The 16693-nt window shown below is 48.8% G+C and overlaps 24 non-coding genes across 24 annotated transcripts; 5 read left to right on the top strand and 19 right to left on the bottom strand.

Annotated features, from left to right (window-relative positions):
* Positions 1-1359: 1359 nt before the first annotated feature.
* On the bottom strand, positions 1360-1431 carry trnah-gug (transfer RNA histidin (anticodon GUG)). Its single transcript has one exon. It is a non-coding gene; the product is annotated as a tRNA-His (tRNA).
* Positions 1432-2517: 1086 nt separating this feature from the next.
* Positions 2518-2589, bottom strand: trnae-uuc (transfer RNA glutamic acid (anticodon UUC)). The gene has a single exon. It is a non-coding gene; the product is annotated as a tRNA-Glu (tRNA).
* A 633-nt stretch (positions 2590-3222) lies between these two features.
* Positions 3223-3304, top strand: trnas-gcu (transfer RNA serine (anticodon GCU)). The gene has a single exon. It is a non-coding gene; the product is annotated as a tRNA-Ser (tRNA).
* An 877-nt stretch (positions 3305-4181) lies between these two features.
* trnam-cau (transfer RNA methionine (anticodon CAU)) lies at positions 4182-4253 on the bottom strand. The gene has a single exon. It is a non-coding gene; the product is annotated as a tRNA-Met (tRNA).
* A 6-nt stretch (positions 4254-4259) lies between these two features.
* On the bottom strand, positions 4260-4332 carry trnar-ccu (transfer RNA arginine (anticodon CCU)). Its single transcript has one exon. It is a non-coding gene; the product is annotated as a tRNA-Arg (tRNA).
* Positions 4333-4467: 135 nt separating this feature from the next.
* On the bottom strand, positions 4468-4539 carry trnah-gug (transfer RNA histidin (anticodon GUG)). The gene has a single exon. It is a non-coding gene; the product is annotated as a tRNA-His (tRNA).
* A 1079-nt stretch (positions 4540-5618) lies between these two features.
* trnae-uuc (transfer RNA glutamic acid (anticodon UUC)) lies at positions 5619-5690 on the bottom strand. Its single transcript has one exon. It is a non-coding gene; the product is annotated as a tRNA-Glu (tRNA).
* A 634-nt stretch (positions 5691-6324) lies between these two features.
* trnas-gcu (transfer RNA serine (anticodon GCU)) lies at positions 6325-6410 on the top strand. The gene has a single exon. It is a non-coding gene; the product is annotated as a tRNA-Ser (tRNA).
* Positions 6411-7287: 877 nt separating this feature from the next.
* trnam-cau (transfer RNA methionine (anticodon CAU)) lies at positions 7288-7359 on the bottom strand. Its single transcript has one exon. It is a non-coding gene; the product is annotated as a tRNA-Met (tRNA).
* Positions 7360-7365: 6 nt separating this feature from the next.
* trnar-ccu (transfer RNA arginine (anticodon CCU)) lies at positions 7366-7438 on the bottom strand. The gene has a single exon. It is a non-coding gene; the product is annotated as a tRNA-Arg (tRNA).
* A 135-nt stretch (positions 7439-7573) lies between these two features.
* Positions 7574-7645, bottom strand: trnah-gug (transfer RNA histidin (anticodon GUG)). The gene has a single exon. It is a non-coding gene; the product is annotated as a tRNA-His (tRNA).
* Positions 7646-8732: 1087 nt separating this feature from the next.
* trnae-uuc (transfer RNA glutamic acid (anticodon UUC)) lies at positions 8733-8804 on the bottom strand. The gene has a single exon. It is a non-coding gene; the product is annotated as a tRNA-Glu (tRNA).
* A 633-nt stretch (positions 8805-9437) lies between these two features.
* Positions 9438-9524, top strand: trnas-gcu (transfer RNA serine (anticodon GCU)). Its single transcript has one exon. It is a non-coding gene; the product is annotated as a tRNA-Ser (tRNA).
* An 877-nt stretch (positions 9525-10401) lies between these two features.
* On the bottom strand, positions 10402-10473 carry trnam-cau (transfer RNA methionine (anticodon CAU)). The gene has a single exon. It is a non-coding gene; the product is annotated as a tRNA-Met (tRNA).
* Positions 10474-10479: 6 nt separating this feature from the next.
* Positions 10480-10552, bottom strand: trnar-ccu (transfer RNA arginine (anticodon CCU)). The gene has a single exon. It is a non-coding gene; the product is annotated as a tRNA-Arg (tRNA).
* A 135-nt stretch (positions 10553-10687) lies between these two features.
* Positions 10688-10759, bottom strand: trnah-gug (transfer RNA histidin (anticodon GUG)). The gene has a single exon. It is a non-coding gene; the product is annotated as a tRNA-His (tRNA).
* Positions 10760-11845: 1086 nt separating this feature from the next.
* trnae-uuc (transfer RNA glutamic acid (anticodon UUC)) lies at positions 11846-11917 on the bottom strand. Its single transcript has one exon. It is a non-coding gene; the product is annotated as a tRNA-Glu (tRNA).
* Positions 11918-12550: 633 nt separating this feature from the next.
* Positions 12551-12632, top strand: trnas-gcu (transfer RNA serine (anticodon GCU)). The gene has a single exon. It is a non-coding gene; the product is annotated as a tRNA-Ser (tRNA).
* An 877-nt stretch (positions 12633-13509) lies between these two features.
* On the bottom strand, positions 13510-13581 carry trnam-cau (transfer RNA methionine (anticodon CAU)). Its single transcript has one exon. It is a non-coding gene; the product is annotated as a tRNA-Met (tRNA).
* Positions 13582-13587: 6 nt separating this feature from the next.
* Positions 13588-13660, bottom strand: trnar-ccu (transfer RNA arginine (anticodon CCU)). Its single transcript has one exon. It is a non-coding gene; the product is annotated as a tRNA-Arg (tRNA).
* Positions 13661-13795: 135 nt separating this feature from the next.
* Positions 13796-13867, bottom strand: trnah-gug (transfer RNA histidin (anticodon GUG)). Its single transcript has one exon. It is a non-coding gene; the product is annotated as a tRNA-His (tRNA).
* Positions 13868-14953: 1086 nt separating this feature from the next.
* On the bottom strand, positions 14954-15025 carry trnae-uuc (transfer RNA glutamic acid (anticodon UUC)). The gene has a single exon. It is a non-coding gene; the product is annotated as a tRNA-Glu (tRNA).
* A 633-nt stretch (positions 15026-15658) lies between these two features.
* trnas-gcu (transfer RNA serine (anticodon GCU)) lies at positions 15659-15740 on the top strand. Its single transcript has one exon. It is a non-coding gene; the product is annotated as a tRNA-Ser (tRNA).
* Positions 15741-16617: 877 nt separating this feature from the next.
* On the bottom strand, positions 16618-16689 carry trnam-cau (transfer RNA methionine (anticodon CAU)). The gene has a single exon. It is a non-coding gene; the product is annotated as a tRNA-Met (tRNA).
* Positions 16690-16693: the final 4 nt, after the last annotated feature.

Genomic DNA, 16693 nt, shown 5'->3' with positions numbered 1-16693 from the left:
TGGCCAATAACGGGTAGCATTACCTTTCTTGCGGATTGTTGATATTATCAATTTAATGTTAATGTTTTTAATGGTTTTGGTACTTTGTTGCTACTGCTCTTGTTCTTTATTATTAGTTTATGTTTACAGTGTTTTCTCTGTGTACAACTGTGAAATTTACCTCACATATTTAAACATTGTGCCTATGACTACACTACAATGCCAGGTGTGATTAATTATTGAAGTAGTAGTAGTAATAATAATAATAATAGTAATAATAGTAGTAAAATTATTTCCAAGAAGAAGATAGTCCTTGAGTAGGAGGAATGTCATTGATATGTTATGGCTCGGCTCTGTATGATAAATGCGGAGACAGCCCATGCATGATGTGGTAGGTGCACTCATAAAGGCCAAGTAGTGTAAAGGTTATTTAGGGCAAATATGTTTAGAGAGGACAATGCCATAGCACCACAAAAACAAGGTTCTGGAACGAGAAGATTCAATTGAAATGGCATCTGGATTTGATTTATGTAATGCTGTCTTCAAAACACTCCCATAATGTTCCACCAAAATGCCACATCCTGTAGTCTGTAACCCGTTTACCTATACTGACCATGTATAAATGGAAAGTTGCCGAGCAGTGTAATAGCAGTCTATCTCTGTGGACTAAAACACACTGACAGGTCCTCAAACTGTATGATCAATACACTTTTGAATAATGCTTATATGCATGGTCGCCAAAAATGCAGATATATTCTGCCACAGTATCTTCAGAAATCGAAGCAGTAAGTTTGGTAGGAAGGCGGAATTTTCTAAAAAGTTGTTAAGTTTCTGTTAATATGTTAAATGTGCACACCTTGCTTATGCTTGAAGTTTAACTCCTGGTGAACTCATATGTGACCAAACATTACATAATCTGTAGTGCGCAGAAAATATTCTGTCTGATCTAGTCATGACTGGTATAACCATTGTGAGATCGAACTTGTCTGTCCAACCAAAGTAAACAGCTCAGTTCCCAACAGTTCGGTTGATTGCCCATCATAACTGGAGAGTTAGAATGATCTTTTATCAGGAGACTGTCAGCTGCTGGATATAAAATCATTTTTATGGGTAACTTATCATTGATTATAGCATTACCTAAACAGTTCTGGCATTTCCCTATCCCGTCTGATTAAACTAGATGGGCCTTGAACCCACAATCCCTGGCTTAGGAGGCAAGTGCCTTGTCCATTAGGCCACTGGGGCTGGAGTACCCCTGGCTTTTGCTGGCAATTTTCCACCTACTTTCTTACCAGGGATCGCTGGTCAGAAAGAAAGAAGCACCGGGCACACGCGGCAGCTTGGGCGCTTCTCCGGGTCCCTCGATTAAGGTCTAAAAATTGCTGTGACCCGGATTCGAACCGGGGTTGCTGCGGCCACAACGCAGAGTACTAACCACTATACGATCACGGCTGCGCGAGAACTGCGGAGCGGTCAGACCTCTGGCCGTTCCGTTGGCGTTTGTCGTCGTCGTGGGCCCTGCTCGCAAAGCAAGGGAGAAGCGGACAAACGCATGGGGAGAGCTTGATTTGGATGGCTGACGCAAAGCGCTCTGACTGTGCAACTGCGCGTGCAAGCTGCCGCTTCTGACGTGCCCTTTATTTAGCATACAGCCAATTGTCTTAGCCAATTGTCTTAGTTTTTCGGGGGAGGGGGTTCTTTCTTTCTTTCTTTCTTTCTTTTTTTGGTTTAACACTGCATGAACTAGGGTTGCCGGAGCACCAGTGCTGCGGCCGAATCGGAATCAAAATCATTCTAAAACGTCTCAAAGAACTCTACCTCATGGCTCAGTTGGCTTCACAATCTTGTTCCCCCTTTTCTTTTTACCCCCATTTCCATGCCCCCACGTTGGGGTATCCACTCTGAGGTCTAGCGTCTGCTCCCGGCATGAGGCCTGTATACTCCAGTCCCTCCTGCCCAGAGCTCCTGCAAGCCCATATTCTGAGCCAGTGGCCCACCCGATGCTAACTCAACCTGATTGTGGAACCAAGATCAACTTGTCCTTCATAGCCACATGGCAGGCTCAGTTTTAACAATAGTAAAGCTAATCATTCTCAGACACCATGTAGTTTGTCTTAAAGACAAAGGCATTGACGTGAGCACCGCTTGATTATCAAAATAATCTATATCTGATGGCACCTAGAACTCCTACAACCTCTAAATGTGAACTCTTGTACACTGCAAACAAGTCATATACTGCAAATAAGTTTGTAGGCCATTGAATCTGGCCACCCTGGACTCATTTAATACTGTAAACGCCTCTAGTCTATCTGCCGGCCAGAGGAGGATGGGCTCCCCCTGTTTAGTCTCGGTTCCTCCCAAGGGTTTCTTCCTCCTATTCACCTCATTAGGGAGTTTTTCCTTGCCGCTGTCGCCTCGGGCTTGCTCACTGGCACCGATCTCTGTAAAGCTGCTTCGAGACAACATTTGATTGTAGAAAGCGCTATGCAAACAAATTTGAACTTGAGCTTTCTGTATGCTGCGTTTGGCAAAAGCTCGTTCCCATACCGGGAGTCGAACCCGGGCCGCCTGGGTGAAAACCAGGAATCCTGACCGCTAGACCATATGGGAGCCCTGAGCGGCACGAGGAGCCGTACGGCAGCGCCCGACCCAAATCCATTAGCTGTCCTCTCTGTTGAGATTGTGCCCGGACAGGCTACAGAGGTCAGAGAGGTTCAAGACCATGGCTGTGTCCGAAATGGCATACTACATACAACTCGTATACTGATCTTGACGTAAAACTAGTAAGTAGTATGCAGTACCGGAAAATTTTACAGTGCACGACAGTTACCCGGATGATGTACTACTCTGGCAAAAAAATTTGCGGTATACAGCCAGAGCTCACTTCGCCGGGTACTGCATCCCATGATGCAACGCAGTGATTTCCAACTCTCCAAAAATTTCAAAAAACCTGGCGGACAGCAGCAGTCATGTGACTGCGTAGTACACTACATGGAAGTTCTCATACTTGCATGCTAGACTGTATACTAGGGTGTGTGCAGTACACAATGTATACTAGGCCAGTATGCAGTATGTAGTACACAGCATGCCATTTCGGACACAGCCCAAATCGTGGAGACTCGCCTGGGAAGTTCCACAAGGTAAGAGACCGCAGCTGCAGGCACAAGTGAAGGCACTGTGCTTGTTTCCGATGACAAGAGCTTTCTAGCCACTGCTGCGGACGAGAGAACGCAGGCTTTCCAAGACGAGGTGGCCGAGTGGTTAAGGCGATGGACTGCTAATCCATTGTGCTCTGCACGCGTGGGTTCGAATCCCATCCTCGTCGTTGGCGCCTCCTGTGCATGCAGCACCCACCCCATGGCTGAACTGAAAGCGTAGCAGCAGGGGCCACATTTGGAAGTGGTCTGGACCGCATGTGACCGTGTCCTTTTAGCAGTGCGGATGCGATCTCGACCACATTGAACGACCGCCTACTCAACTGACGTTGAGGTAAATAAGTCATGTTACAAGTCGACGGGTTAAACAAAACACTTCTGAAATGAATATCTGACCCCTGAACGACACATGATACCGAATCGCTAGTAGACCACGCTACAAATTTACGACAATAGTTCTGTTCGGATAGACATTTAACACACATCTCGTGTCATCGTGTCGTCTACAATCAGCTTATTGAGCCGAGGTATACGGGCAAGGCATCGCTTATCTCTATTAGCGGCCTCGGTTAGCCAAACGTATTGTAAAGGGATTAGAGACACCACAAAACAGGTATTTCATTCTTTCATAGCTTACTTTTTAAAGTATGTAGTATCTTTGACAGCCATTTCACAGTTTGGTGGCTCCGAACGTGACAGTTTACATTCTTAGAACAAGAGATAAAGGCTAGTTTTAAAATTAGAAGGGCCAGGCTTCATATTAAAAATTAGCATTTGGTTCATGGCCAGAGTGCTTTTTAAAACGGCCTTCGGTTAGCTTTGTACAGATAGGGGCTCTTCCACAGAAGATGACACTCAAAGCACAGATTGCCAACTGGTTTAAGTTGGGTTCTTTCAATACAAGCCATTCTTACTCATTTGAGTCGCAGCATGACCTGAGCAGTACGTTGTTTCTCGGACCAGGTAAACCCGTGCACAAATCCACTGTCCCGCGCTGAAGCTAAAGCCAACTCGCTTGAGTTGCAGAGCGTAAAGGCTCAGCTGGGTTAGCAGAGGATGGTTTCGATCCATCGACCTCTGGGTTATGGGCCCAGCACGCTTCCGCTGCGCCACTCTGCTTGCCAACACCCCAGATGGGACTCGAACCCACAATCCCTGGCTTAGGAGGCAAGTGCCTTGTCCATTAGGCCACTGGGGCCGGAGTACCCCTGGCTTTTGCTGGCAATTTTCCACCTACTTTCTTACCAGGGATCGCTGGTGAGAAAGAAAGAAGCACCGGGCACACGCGGCAGCTTGGGCGCTTCTCCGGGTCCCTCGATTAAGGTCTAAAAACTGCCGTGACCCGGATTCGAACCGGGGTTGCTGCGGCCACAACGCAGAGTACTAACCACTATACGATCACGGCTGCGCGAGAGCTGCGGAGCGGTCAGACCTCTGGCCGTTCCGTTGGCGTTTGTCGTCGTCGAGGGCCCTGCTCGCAAAGCAAGGGAGAAGCGGACAAACGCATGGGGAGAGCTTGATTTGGATGGCTGACGCAAAGCGCTCTGACTGTGCAACTGCGCGTGCAAGCTGCCGCTTCTGACGTGCCCTTTATTTAGCATACAGCCAATTGTCTTAGCCAATTGTCTTAGTTTTTCGGGGGAGGGGGTTCTTTCTTTCTTTCTTTTTTTGGTTTAACACTGCATGAACTAGGGTTGCCGGAGCACCAGTGCTGCGGCCGAATCGGAATCAAAATCATTCTAAAACGTCTCAAAGAACTCTACCTCATGGCTCAGTTGGCTTCACAATCTTGTTCCCCCTTTTCTTTTTACCCCCATTTCCATGCCCCCACGTTGGGGTATCCACTCTGAGGTCTAGCGTCTGCTCCCGGCATGAGGCCTGTATACTCCAGTCCCTCCTGCCCAGAGCTCCTGCAAGCCCATATTCTGAGCCAGTGGCCCACCCGATGCTAACTCAACCTGATTGTGGAACCAAGATCAACTTGTCCTTCATAGCCACATGGCAGGCTCAGTTTTAACAATAGTAAAGCTAATCATTCTCAGACACCATGTAGTTTGTCTTAAAGACAAAGGCATTGACGTGAGCACCGCTTGATTATCAAAATAATCTATATCTGATGGCACCTAGAACTCCCTACAACCTCTAAATGTGAACTCTTGTACACTGCAAACAAGTCATATACTGCAAATAAGTTTGTAGGCCATTGAATCTGGCCACCCTGGACTCATTTAATACTGTAAACGCCTCTAGTCTATCTGCCGGCCAGAGGAGGATGGGCTCCCCCTGTTTAGTCTCGGTTCCTCCCAAGGGTTTCTTCCTCCTATTCACCTCATTAGGGAGTTTTTCCTTGCCGCTGTCGCCTCGGGCTTGCTCACTGGCACCGATCTCTGTAAAGCTGCTTCGAGACAACATTTGATTGTAGAAAGCGCTATGCAAACAAATTTGAACTTGAGCTTTCTGTATGCTGCGTTTGGCAAAAGCTCGTTCCCATACCGGGAGTCGAACCCGGGCCGCCTGGGTGAAAACCAGGAATCCTGACCGCTAGACCATATGGGAGCCCTGAGCGGCACGAGGAGCCGTACGGCACCGCCCGACCCAAATCCATTAGCTGTCCTCTCTGTTGAGATTGTGCCCGGACAGGCTACAGAGGTCAGAGAGGTTCAAGACCATGGCTGTGTCCGAAATGGCATACTACATACAACTCGTATACTGATCTTGACGTAAAACTAGTAAGTAGTATGCAGTACCGGAAAATTTTACAGTGCACGACAGTTACCCGGATGATGTACTACTCTGGCAAAAAAATTTGCGGTATACAGCCAGAGCTCACTTCGCCGGGTACTGCATCCCATGATGCAACGCAGTGATTTCCAACTCTCCAAAAATTTCAAAAAACCTGGCGGACAGCAGCAGTCATGTGACTGCGTAGTACACTACATGGAAGTTCTCATACTTGCATGCTAGACTGTATACTAGGGTGTGTGCAGTACACAATGTATACTAGGCCAGTATGCAGTATGTAGTACACAGCATGCCATTTCGGACACAGCCCAAATCGTGGAGACTCGCCTGGGAAGTTCCACAAGGTAAGAGACCGCAGCTGCAGGCACAAGTGAAGGCACTGTGCTTGTTTCCGATGACAAGAGCTTTCTAGCCACTGCTGCGGACGAGAGGAACGCAGGCTTTCCAAGACGAGGTGGCCGGCCGAGTGGTTAAGGCGATGGACTGCTAATCCATTGTGCTCTGCACGCGTGGGTTCGAATCCCATCCTCGTCGTTGGCGCCTCCTGTGCATGCAGCACCCACCCCATGGCTGAACTGAAAGCGTAGCAGCAGGGGCCACATTTGGAAGTGGTCTGGACCGCATGTGACCGTGTCCTTTTAGCAGTGCGGATGCGATCTCGACCACATTGAACGACCGCCTACTCAACTGACGTTGAGGTAAATAAGTCATGTTACAAGTCGACGGGTTAAACAAAACACTTCTGAAATGAATATCTGACCCCTGAACGACACATGATACCGAATCGCTAGTAGACCACGCTACAAATTTACGACAATAGTTCTGTTCGGATAGACATTTAACACACATCTCGTGTCATCGTGTCGTCTACAATCAGCTTATTGAGCCGAGGTATACGGGCAAGGCATCGCTTATCTCTATTAGCGGCCTCGGTTAGCCAAACGTATTGTAAAGGGATTAGAGACACCACAAAACAGGTATTTCATTCTTTCATAGCTTACTTTTTAAAGTATGTAGTATCTTTGACAGCCATTTCACAGTTTGGTGGCTCCGAACGTGACAGTTTACATTCTTAGAACAAGAGATAAAGGCTAGTTTTAAAATTAGAAGGGCCAGGCTTCATATTAAAAATTAGCATTTGGTTCATGGCCAGAGTGCTTTTTAAAACGGCCTTCGGTTAGCTTTGTACAGATAGGGGCTCTTCCACAGAAGATGACACTCAAAGCACAGATTGCCAACTGGTTTAAGTTGGGTTCTTTCAATACAAGCCATTCTTACTCATTTGAGTCGCAGCATGACCTGAGCAGTACGTTGTTTCTCGGACCAGGTAAACCCGTGCACAAATCCACTGTCCCGCGCTGAAGCTAAAGCCAACTCGCTTGAGTTGCAGAGCGTAAAGGCTCAGCTGGGTTAGCAGAGGATGGTTTCGATCCATCGACCTCTGGGTTATGGGCCCAGCACGCTTCCGCTGCGCCACTCTGCTTGCCAACACCCCAGATGGGACTCGAACCCACAATCCCTGGCTTAGGAGGCAAGTGCCTTGTCCATTAGGCCACTGGGGCCGGAGTACCCCTGGCTTTTGCTGGCAATTTTCCACCTACTTTCTTACCAGGGATCGCTGGTGAGAAAGAAAGAAGCACCGGGCACACGCGGCAGCTTGGGCGCTTCTCCGGGTCCCTCGATTAAGGTCTAAAAACTGCCGTGACCCGGATTCCAACCGGGGTTGCTGCGGCCACAACGCAGAGTACTAACCACTATACGATCACGGCTGCGCGAGAGCTGCGGAGCGGTCAGACCTCTGGCCGTTCCGTTGGCGTTTGTCGTCGTCGAGGGCCCTGCTCGCAAAGCAAGGGAGAAGCGGACAAACGCATGGGGAGAGCTTGATTTGGATGGCTGACGCAAAGCGCTCTGACTGTGCAACTGCGCGTGCAAGCTGCCGCTTCTGACGTGCCCTTTATTTAGCATACAGCCAATTGTCTTAGCCAATTGTCTTAGTTTTTCGGGGGAGGGGGTTCTTTCTTTCTTTCTTTCTTTCTTTTTTTGGTTTAACACTGCATGAACTAGGGTTGCCGGAGCACCAGTGCTGCGGCCGAATCGGAATCAAAATCATTCTAAAACGTCTCAAAGAACTCTACCTCATGGCTCAGTTGGCTTCACAATCTTGTTCCCCCTTTTCTTTTTACCCCCATTTCCATGCCCCCACGTTGGGGTATCCACTCTGAGGTCTAGCGTCTGCTCCCGGCATGAGGCCTGTATACTCCAGTCCCTCCTGCCCAGAGCTCCTGCAAGCCCATATTCTGAGCCAGTGGCCCACCCGATGCTAACTCAACCTGATTGTGGAACCAAGATCAACTTGTCCTTCATAGCCACATGGCAGGCTCAGTTTTAACAATAGTAAAGCTAATCATTCTCAGACACCATGTAGTTTGTCTTAAAGACAAAGGCATTGACGTGAGCACCGCTTGATTATCAAAATAATCTATATCTGATGGCACCTAGAACTCCCTACAACCTCTAAATGTGAACTCTTGTACACTGCAAACAAGTCATATACTGCAAATAAGTTTGTAGGCCATTGAATCTGGCCACCCTGGACTCATTTAATACTGTAAACGCCTCTAGTCTATCTGCCGGCCAGAGGAGGATGGGCTCCCCCTGTTTAGTCTCGGTTCCTCCCAAGGGTTTCTTCCTCCTATTCACCTCATTAGGGAGTTTTTCCTTGCCGCTGTCGCCTCGGGCTTGCTCACTGGCACCGATCTCTGTAAAGCTGCTTCGAGACAACATTTGATTGTAGAAAGCGCTATGCAAACAAATTTGAACTTGAGCTTTCTGTATGCTGCGTTTGGCAAAAGCTCTTTCCCATACCGGGAGTCGAACCCGGGCCGCCTGGGTGAAAACCAGGAATCCTGACCGCTAGACCATATGGGAGCCCTGAGCGGCACGAGGAGCCGTACGGCAGCGCCCGACCCAAATCCATTAGCTGTCCTCTCTGTTGAGATTGTGCCCGGACAGGCTACAGAGGTCAGAGAGGTTCAAGACCATGGCTGTGTCCGAAATGGCATACTACATACAACTCGTATACTGATCTTGACGTAAAACTAGTAAGTAGTATGCAGTACCGGAAAATTTTACAGTGCACGACAGTTACCCGGATGATGTACTACTCTGGCAAAAAAATTTGCGGTATACAGCCAGAGCTCACTTCGCCGGGTACTGCATCCCATGATGCAACACAGTGATTTCCAACTCTCCAAAAATTTCAAAAAACCTGGCGGACAGCAGCAGTCATGTGACTGCGTAGTACACTACATGGAAGTTCTCATACTTGCATGCTAGACTGTATACTAGGGTGTGTGCAGTACACAATGTATACTAGGCCAGTATGCAGTATGTAGTACACAGCATGCCATTTCGGACACAGCCCAAATCGTGGAGACTCGCCTGGGAAGTTCCACAAGGTAAGAGACCGCAGCTGCAGGCACAAGTGAAGGCACTGTGCTTGTTTCCGATGACAAGAGCTTTCTAGCCACTGCTGCGGACGAGAGGACGCGGGCTTTCCAAGACGAGGTGGCCGGGCCGAGTGGTTAAGGCGATGGACTGCTAATCCATTGTGCTCTGCACGCGTGGGTTCGAATCCCATCCTCGTCGTTGGCGCCTCCTGTGCATGCAGCACCCACCCCATGGCTGAACTGAAAGCGTAGCAGCAGGGGCCACATTTGGAAGTGGTCTGGACCGCATGTGACCGTGTCCTTTTAGCAGTGCGGATGCGATCTCGACCACATTGAACGACCGCCTACTCAACTGACGTTGAGGTAAATAAGTCATGTTACAAGTCGACGGGTTAAACAAAACACTTCTGAAATGAATATCTGACCCCTGAACGACACATGATACCGAATCGCTAGTAGACCACGCTACAAATTTACGACAATAGTTCTGTTCGGATAGACATTTAACACACATCTCGTGTCATCGTGTCGTCTACAATCAGCTTATTGAGCCGAGGTATACGGGCAAGGCATCGCTTATCTCTATTAGCGGCCTCGGTTAGCCAAACGTATTGTAAAGGGATTAGAGACACCACAAAACAGGTATTTCATTCTTTCATAGCTTACTTTTTAAAGTATGTAGTATCTTTGACAGCCATTTCACAGTTTGGTGGCTCCGAACGTGACAGTTTACATTCTTAGAACAAGAGATAAAGGCTAGTTTTAAAATTAGAAGGGCCAGGCTTCATATTAAAAATTAGCATTTGGTTCATGGCCAGAGTGCTTTTTAAAACGGCCTTCGGTTAGCTTTGTACAGATAGGGGCTCTTCCACAGAAGATGACACTCAAAGCACAGATTGCCAACTGGTTTAAGTTGGGTTCTTTCAATACAAGCCATTCTTACTCATTTGAGTCGCAGCATGACCTGAGCAGTACGTTGTTTCTCGGACCAGGTAAACCCGTGCACAAATCCACTGTCCCGCGCTGAAGCTAAAGCCAACTCGCTTGAGTTGCAGAGCGTAAAGGCTCAGCTGGGTTAGCAGAGGATGGTTTCGATCCATCGACCTCTGGGTTATGGGCCCAGCACGCTTCCGCTGCGCCACTCTGCTTGCCAACACCCCAGATGGGACTCGAACCCACAATCCCTGGCTTAGGAGGCAAGTGCCTTGTCCATTAGGCCACTGGGGCCGGAGTACCCCTGGCTTTTGCTGGCAATTTTCCACCTACTTTCTTACCAGGGATCGCTGGTGAGAAAGAAAGAAGCACCGGGCACACGCGGCAGCTTGGGCGCTTCTCCGGGTCCCTCGATTAAGGTCTAAAAACTGCCGTGACCCGGATTCGAACCGGGGTTGCTGCGGCCACAACGCAGAGTACTAACCACTATACGATCACGGCTGCGCGAGAGCTGCGGAGCGGTCAGACCTCTGGCCGTTCCGTTGGCGTTTGTCGTCGTCGAGGGCCCTGCTCGCAAAGCAAGGGAGAAGCGGACAAACGCATGGGGAGAGCTTGATTTGGATGGCTGACGCAAAGCGCTCTGACTGTGCAACTGCGCGTGCAAGCTGCCGCTTCTGACGTGCCCTTTATTTAGCATACAGCCAATTGTCTTAGCCAATTGTCTTAGTTTTTCGGGGGAGGGGGTTCTTTCTTTCTTTCTTTCTTTCTTTTTTTGGTTTAACACTGCATGAACTAGGGTTGCCGGAGCACCAGTGCTGCGGCCGAATCGGAATCAAAATCATTCTAAAACGTCTCAAAGAACTCTACCTCATGGCTCAGTTGGCTTCACAATCTTGTTCCCCCTTTTCTTTTTACCCCCATTTCCATGCCCCCACGTTGGGGTATCCACTCTGAGGTCTAGCGTCTGCTCCCGGCATGAGGCCTGTATACTCCAGTCCCTCCTGCCCAGAGCTCCTGCAAGCCCATATTCTGAGCCAGTGGCCCACCCGATGCTAACTCAACCTGATTGTGGAACCAAGATCAACTTGTCCTTCATAGCCACATGGCAGGCTCAGTTTTAACAATAGTAAAGCTAATCATTCTCAGACACCATGTAGTTTGTCTTAAAGACAAAGGCATTGACGTGAGCACCGCTTGATTATCAAAATAATCTATATCTGATGGCACCTAGAACTCCCACAACCTCTAAATGTGAACTCTTGTACACTGCAAACAAGTCATATACTGCAAATAAGTTTGTAGGCCATTGAATCTGGCCACCCTGGACTCATTTAATACTGTAAACGCCTCTAGTCTATCTGCCGGCCAGAGGAGGATGGGCTCCCCCTGTTTAGTCTCGGTTCCTCCCAAGGGTTTCTTCCTCCTATTCACCTCATTAGGGAGTTTTTCCTTGCCGCTGTCGCCTCGGGCTTGCTCACTGGCACCGATCTCTGTAAAGCTGCTTCGAGACAACATTTGATTGTAGAAAGCGCTATGCAAACAAATTTGAACTTGAGCTTTCTGTATGCTGCGTTTGGCAAAAGCTCTTTCCCATACCGGGAGTCGAACCCGGGCCGCCTGGGTGAAAACCAGGAATCCTGACCGCTAGACCATATGGGAGCCCTGAGCGGCACGAGGAGCCGTACGGCACCGCCCGACCCAAATCCATTAGCTGTCCTCTCTGTTGAGATTGTGCCCGGACAGGCTACAGAGGTCAGAGAGGTTCAAGACCATGGCTGTGTCCGAAATGGCATACTACATACAACTCGTATACTGATCTTGACGTAAAACTAGTAAGTAGTATGCAGTACCGGAAAATTTTACAGTGCACGACAGTTACCCGGATGATGTACTACTCTGGCAAAAAAATTTGCGGTATACAGCCAGAGCTCACTTCGCCGGGTACTGCATCCCATGATGCAACGCAGTGATTTCCAACTCTCCAAAAATTTCAAAAAACCTGGCGGACAGCAGCAGTCATGTGACTGCGTAGTACACTACATGGAAGTTCTCATACTTGCATGCTAGACTGTATACTAGGGTGTGTGCAGTACACAATGTATACTAGGCCAGTATGCAGTATGTAGTACACAGCATGCCATTTCGGACACAGCCCAAATCGTGGAGACTCGCCTGGGAAGTTCCACAAGGTAAGAGACCGCAGCTGCAGGCACAAGTGAAGGCACTGTGCTTGTTTCCGATGACAAGAGCTTTCTAGCCACTGCTGCGGACGAGAGAACGCAGGCTTTCCAAGACGAGGTGGCCGAGTGGTTAAGGCGATGGACTGCTAATCCATTGTGCTCTGCACGCGTGGGTTCGAATCCCATCCTCGTCGTTGGTGCCTCCTGTGCATGCAGCACCCACCCCATGGCTGAACTGAAAGCGTAGCAGCAGGGGCCACATTTGGAAGTGGTCTGGACCGCATGTGACCGTGTCCTTTTAGCAGTGCGGATGCGATCTCGACCACATTGAACGACCGCCTACTCAACTGACGTTGAGGTAAATAAGTCATGTTACAAGTCGACGGGTTAAACAAAACACTTCTGAAATGAATATCTGACCCCTGAACGACACATGATACCGAATCGCTAGTAGACCACGCTACAAATTTACGACAATAGTTCTGTTCGGATAGACATTTAACACACATCTCGTGTCATCGTGTCGTCTACAATCAGCTTATTGAGCCGAGGTATACGGGCAAGGCATCGCTTATCTCTATTAGCGGCCTCGGTTAGCCAAACGTATTGTAAAGGGATTAGAGACACCACAAAACAGGTATTTCATTCTTTCATAGCTTACTTTTTAAAGTATGTAGTATCTTTGACAGCCATTTCACAGTTTGGTGGCTCCGAACGTGACAGTTTACATTCTTAGAACAAGAGATAAAGGCTAGTTTTAAAATTAGAAGGGCCAGGCTTCATATTAAAAATTAGCATTTGGTTCATGGCCAGAGTGCTTTTTAAAACGGCCTTCGGTTAGCTTTGTACAGATAGGGGCTCTTCCACAGAAGATAACACTCAAAGCACAGATTGCCAACTGGTTTAAGTTGGGTTCTTTCAATACAAGCCATTCTTACTCATTTGAGTCGCAGCATGACCTGAGCAGTACGTTGTTTCTCGGACCAGGTAAACCCGTGCACAAATCCACTGTCCCGCGCTGAAGCTAAAGCCAACTCGCTTGAGTTGCAGAGCGTAAAGGCTCAGCTGGGTTAGCAGAGGATGGTTTCGATCCATCGACCTCTGGGTTATGGGCCCAGCACGCTTCCGCTGCGCCACTCTGCTTGCCAACACCCCAGATGGGACTCGAACCCACAATCCCTGGCTTAGGAGGCAAGTGCCTTGTCCATTAGGCCACTGGGGCCGGAGTACCCCTGGCTTTTGCTGGCAATTTTCCACCTACTTTCTTACCAGGGATCGCTGGTGAGAAAGAAAGAAGCACCGGGCACACGCGGCAGCTTGGGCGCTTCTCCGGGTCCCTCGATTAAGGTCTAAAAACTGCCGTGACCCGGATTCCAACCGGGGTTGCTGCGGCCACAACGCAGAGTACTAACCACTATACGATCACGGCTGCGCGAGAGCTGCGGAGCGGTCAGACCTCTGGCCGTTCCGTTGGCGTTTGTCGTCGTCGAGGGCCCTGCTCGCAAAGCAAGGGAGAAGCGGACAAACGCATGGGGAGAGCTTGATTTGGATGGCTGACGCAAAGCGCTCTGACTGTGCAACTGCGCGTGCAAGCTGCCGCTTCTGACGTGCCCTTTATTTAGCATACAGCCAATTGTCTTAGCCAATTGTCTTAGTTTTTCGGGGGAGGGGGTTCTTTCTTTCTTTCTTTCTTTCTTTTTTTGGTTTAACACTGCATGAACTAGGGTTGCCGGAGCACCAGTGCTGCGGCCGAATCGGAATCAAAATCATTCTAAAACGTCTCAAAGAACTCTACCTCATGGCTCAGTTGGCTTCACAATCTTGTTCCCCCTTTTCTTTTTACCCCCATTTCCATGCCCCCACGTTGGGGTATCCACTCTGAGGTCTAGCGTCTGCTCCCGGCATGAGGCCTGTATACTCCAGTCCCTCCTGCCCAGAGCTCCTGCAAGCCCATATTCTGAGCCAGTGGCCCACCCGATGCTAACTCAACCTGATTGTGGAACCAAGATCAACTTGTCCTTCATAGCCACATGGCAGGCTCAGTTTTAACAATAGTAAAGCTAATCATTCTCAGACACCATGTAGTTTGTCTTAAAGACAAAGGCATTGACGTGAGCACCGCTTGATTATCAAAATAATCTATATCTGATGGCACCTAGAACTCCCACAACCTCTAAATGTGAACTCTTGTACACTGCAAACAAGTCATATACTGCAAATAAGTTTGTAGGCCATTGAATCTGGCCACCCTGGACTCATTTAATACTGTAAACGCCTCTAGTCTATCTGCCGGCCAGAGGAGGATGGGCTCCCCCTGTTTAGTCTCGGTTCCTCCCAAGGGTTTCTTCCTCCTATTCACCTCATTAGGGAGTTTTTCCTTGCCGCTGTCGCCTCGGGCTTGCTCACTGGCACCGATCTCTGTAAAGCTGCTTCGAGACAACATTTGATTGTAGAAAGCGCTATGCAAACAAATTTGAACTTGAGCTTTCTGTATGCTGCGTTTGGCAAAAGCTCTTTCCCATACCGGGAGTCGAACCCGGGCCGCCTGGGTGAAAACCAGGAATCCTGACCGCTAGACCATATGGGAGCCCTGAGCGGCACGAGGAGCCGTACGGCACCGCCCGACCCAAATCCATTAGCTGTCCTCTCTGTTGAGATTGTGCCCGGACAGGCTACAGAGGTCAGAGAGGTTCAAGACCATGGCTGTGTCCGAAATGGCATACTACATACAACTCGTATACTGATCTTGACGTAAAACTAGTAAGTAGTATGCAGTACCGGAAAATTTTACAGTGCACGACAGTTACCCGGATGATGTACTACTCTGGCAAAAAAATTTGCGGTATACAGCCAGAGCTCACTTCGCCGGGTACTGCATCCCATGATGCAACGCAGTGATTTCCAACTCTCCAAAAATTTCAAAAAACCTGGCGGACAGCAGCAGTCATGTGACTGCGTAGTACACTACATGGAAGTTCTCATACTTGCATGCTAGACTGTATACTAGGGTGTGTGCAGTACACAATGTATACTAGGCCAGTATGCAGTATGTAGTACACAGCATGCCATTTCGGACACAGCCCAAATCGTGGAGACTCGCCTGGGAAGTTCCACAAGGTAAGAGACCGCAGCTGCAGGCACAAGTGAAGGCACTGTGCTTGTTTCCGATGACAAGAGCTTTCTAGCCACTGCTGCGGACGAGAGAACGCAGGCTTTCCAAGACGAGGTGGCCGAGTGGTTAAGGCGATGGACTGCTAATCCATTGTGCTCTGCACGCGTGGGTTCGAATCCCATCCTCGTCGTTGGCGCCTCCTGTGCATGCAGCACCCACCCCATGGCTGAACTGAAAGCGTAGCAGCAGGGGCCACATTTGGAAGTGGTCTGGACCGCATGTGACCGTGTCCTTTTAGCAGTGCGGATGCGATCTCGACCACATTGAACGACCGCCTACTCAACTGACGTTGAGGTAAATAAGTCATGTTACAAGTCGACGGGTTAAACAAAACACTTCTGAAATGAATATCTGACCCCTGAACGACACATGATACCGAATCGCTAGTAGACCACGCTACAAATTTACGACAATAGTTCTGTTCGGATAGACATTTAACACACATCTCGTGTCATCGTGTCGTCTACAATCAGCTTATTGAGCCGAGGTATACGGGCAAGGCATCGCTTATCTCTATTAGCGGCCTCGGTTAGCCAAACGTATTGTAAAGGGATTAGAGACACCACAAAACAGGTATTTCATTCTTTCATAGCTTACTTTTTAAAGTATGTAGTATCTTTGACAGCCATTTCACAGTTTGGTGGCTCCGAACGTGACAGTTTACATTCTTAGAACAAGAGATAAAGGCTAGTTTTAAAATTAGAAGGGCCAGGCTTCATATTAAAAATTAGCATTTGGTTCATGGCCAGAGTGCTTTTTAAAACGGCCTTCGGTTAGCTTTGTACAGATAGGGGCTCTTCCACAGAAGATAACACTCAAAGCACAGATTGCCAACTGGTTTAAGTTGGGTTCTTTCAATACAAGCCATTCTTACTCATTTGAGTCGCAGCATGACCTGAGCAGTACGTTGTTTCTCGGACCAGGTAAACCCGTGCACAAATCCACTGTCCCGCGCTGAAGCTAAAGCCAACTCGCTTGAGTTGCAGAGCGTAAAGGCTCAGCTGGGTTAGCAGAGGATGGTTTCGATCCATCGACCTCTGGGTTATGGGCCCAGCACGCTTCCGCTGCGCCACTCTGCTTGCC

This window comes from Chanos chanos, chromosome 3, assembly GCF_902362185.1.
Source record: "Chanos chanos chromosome 3, fChaCha1.1, whole genome shotgun sequence".
Lineage (NCBI taxonomy): Eukaryota > Metazoa > Chordata > Actinopteri > Gonorynchiformes > Chanidae > Chanos > Chanos chanos.
This window is presented reverse-complemented; position numbering and strand designations above follow the sequence as displayed.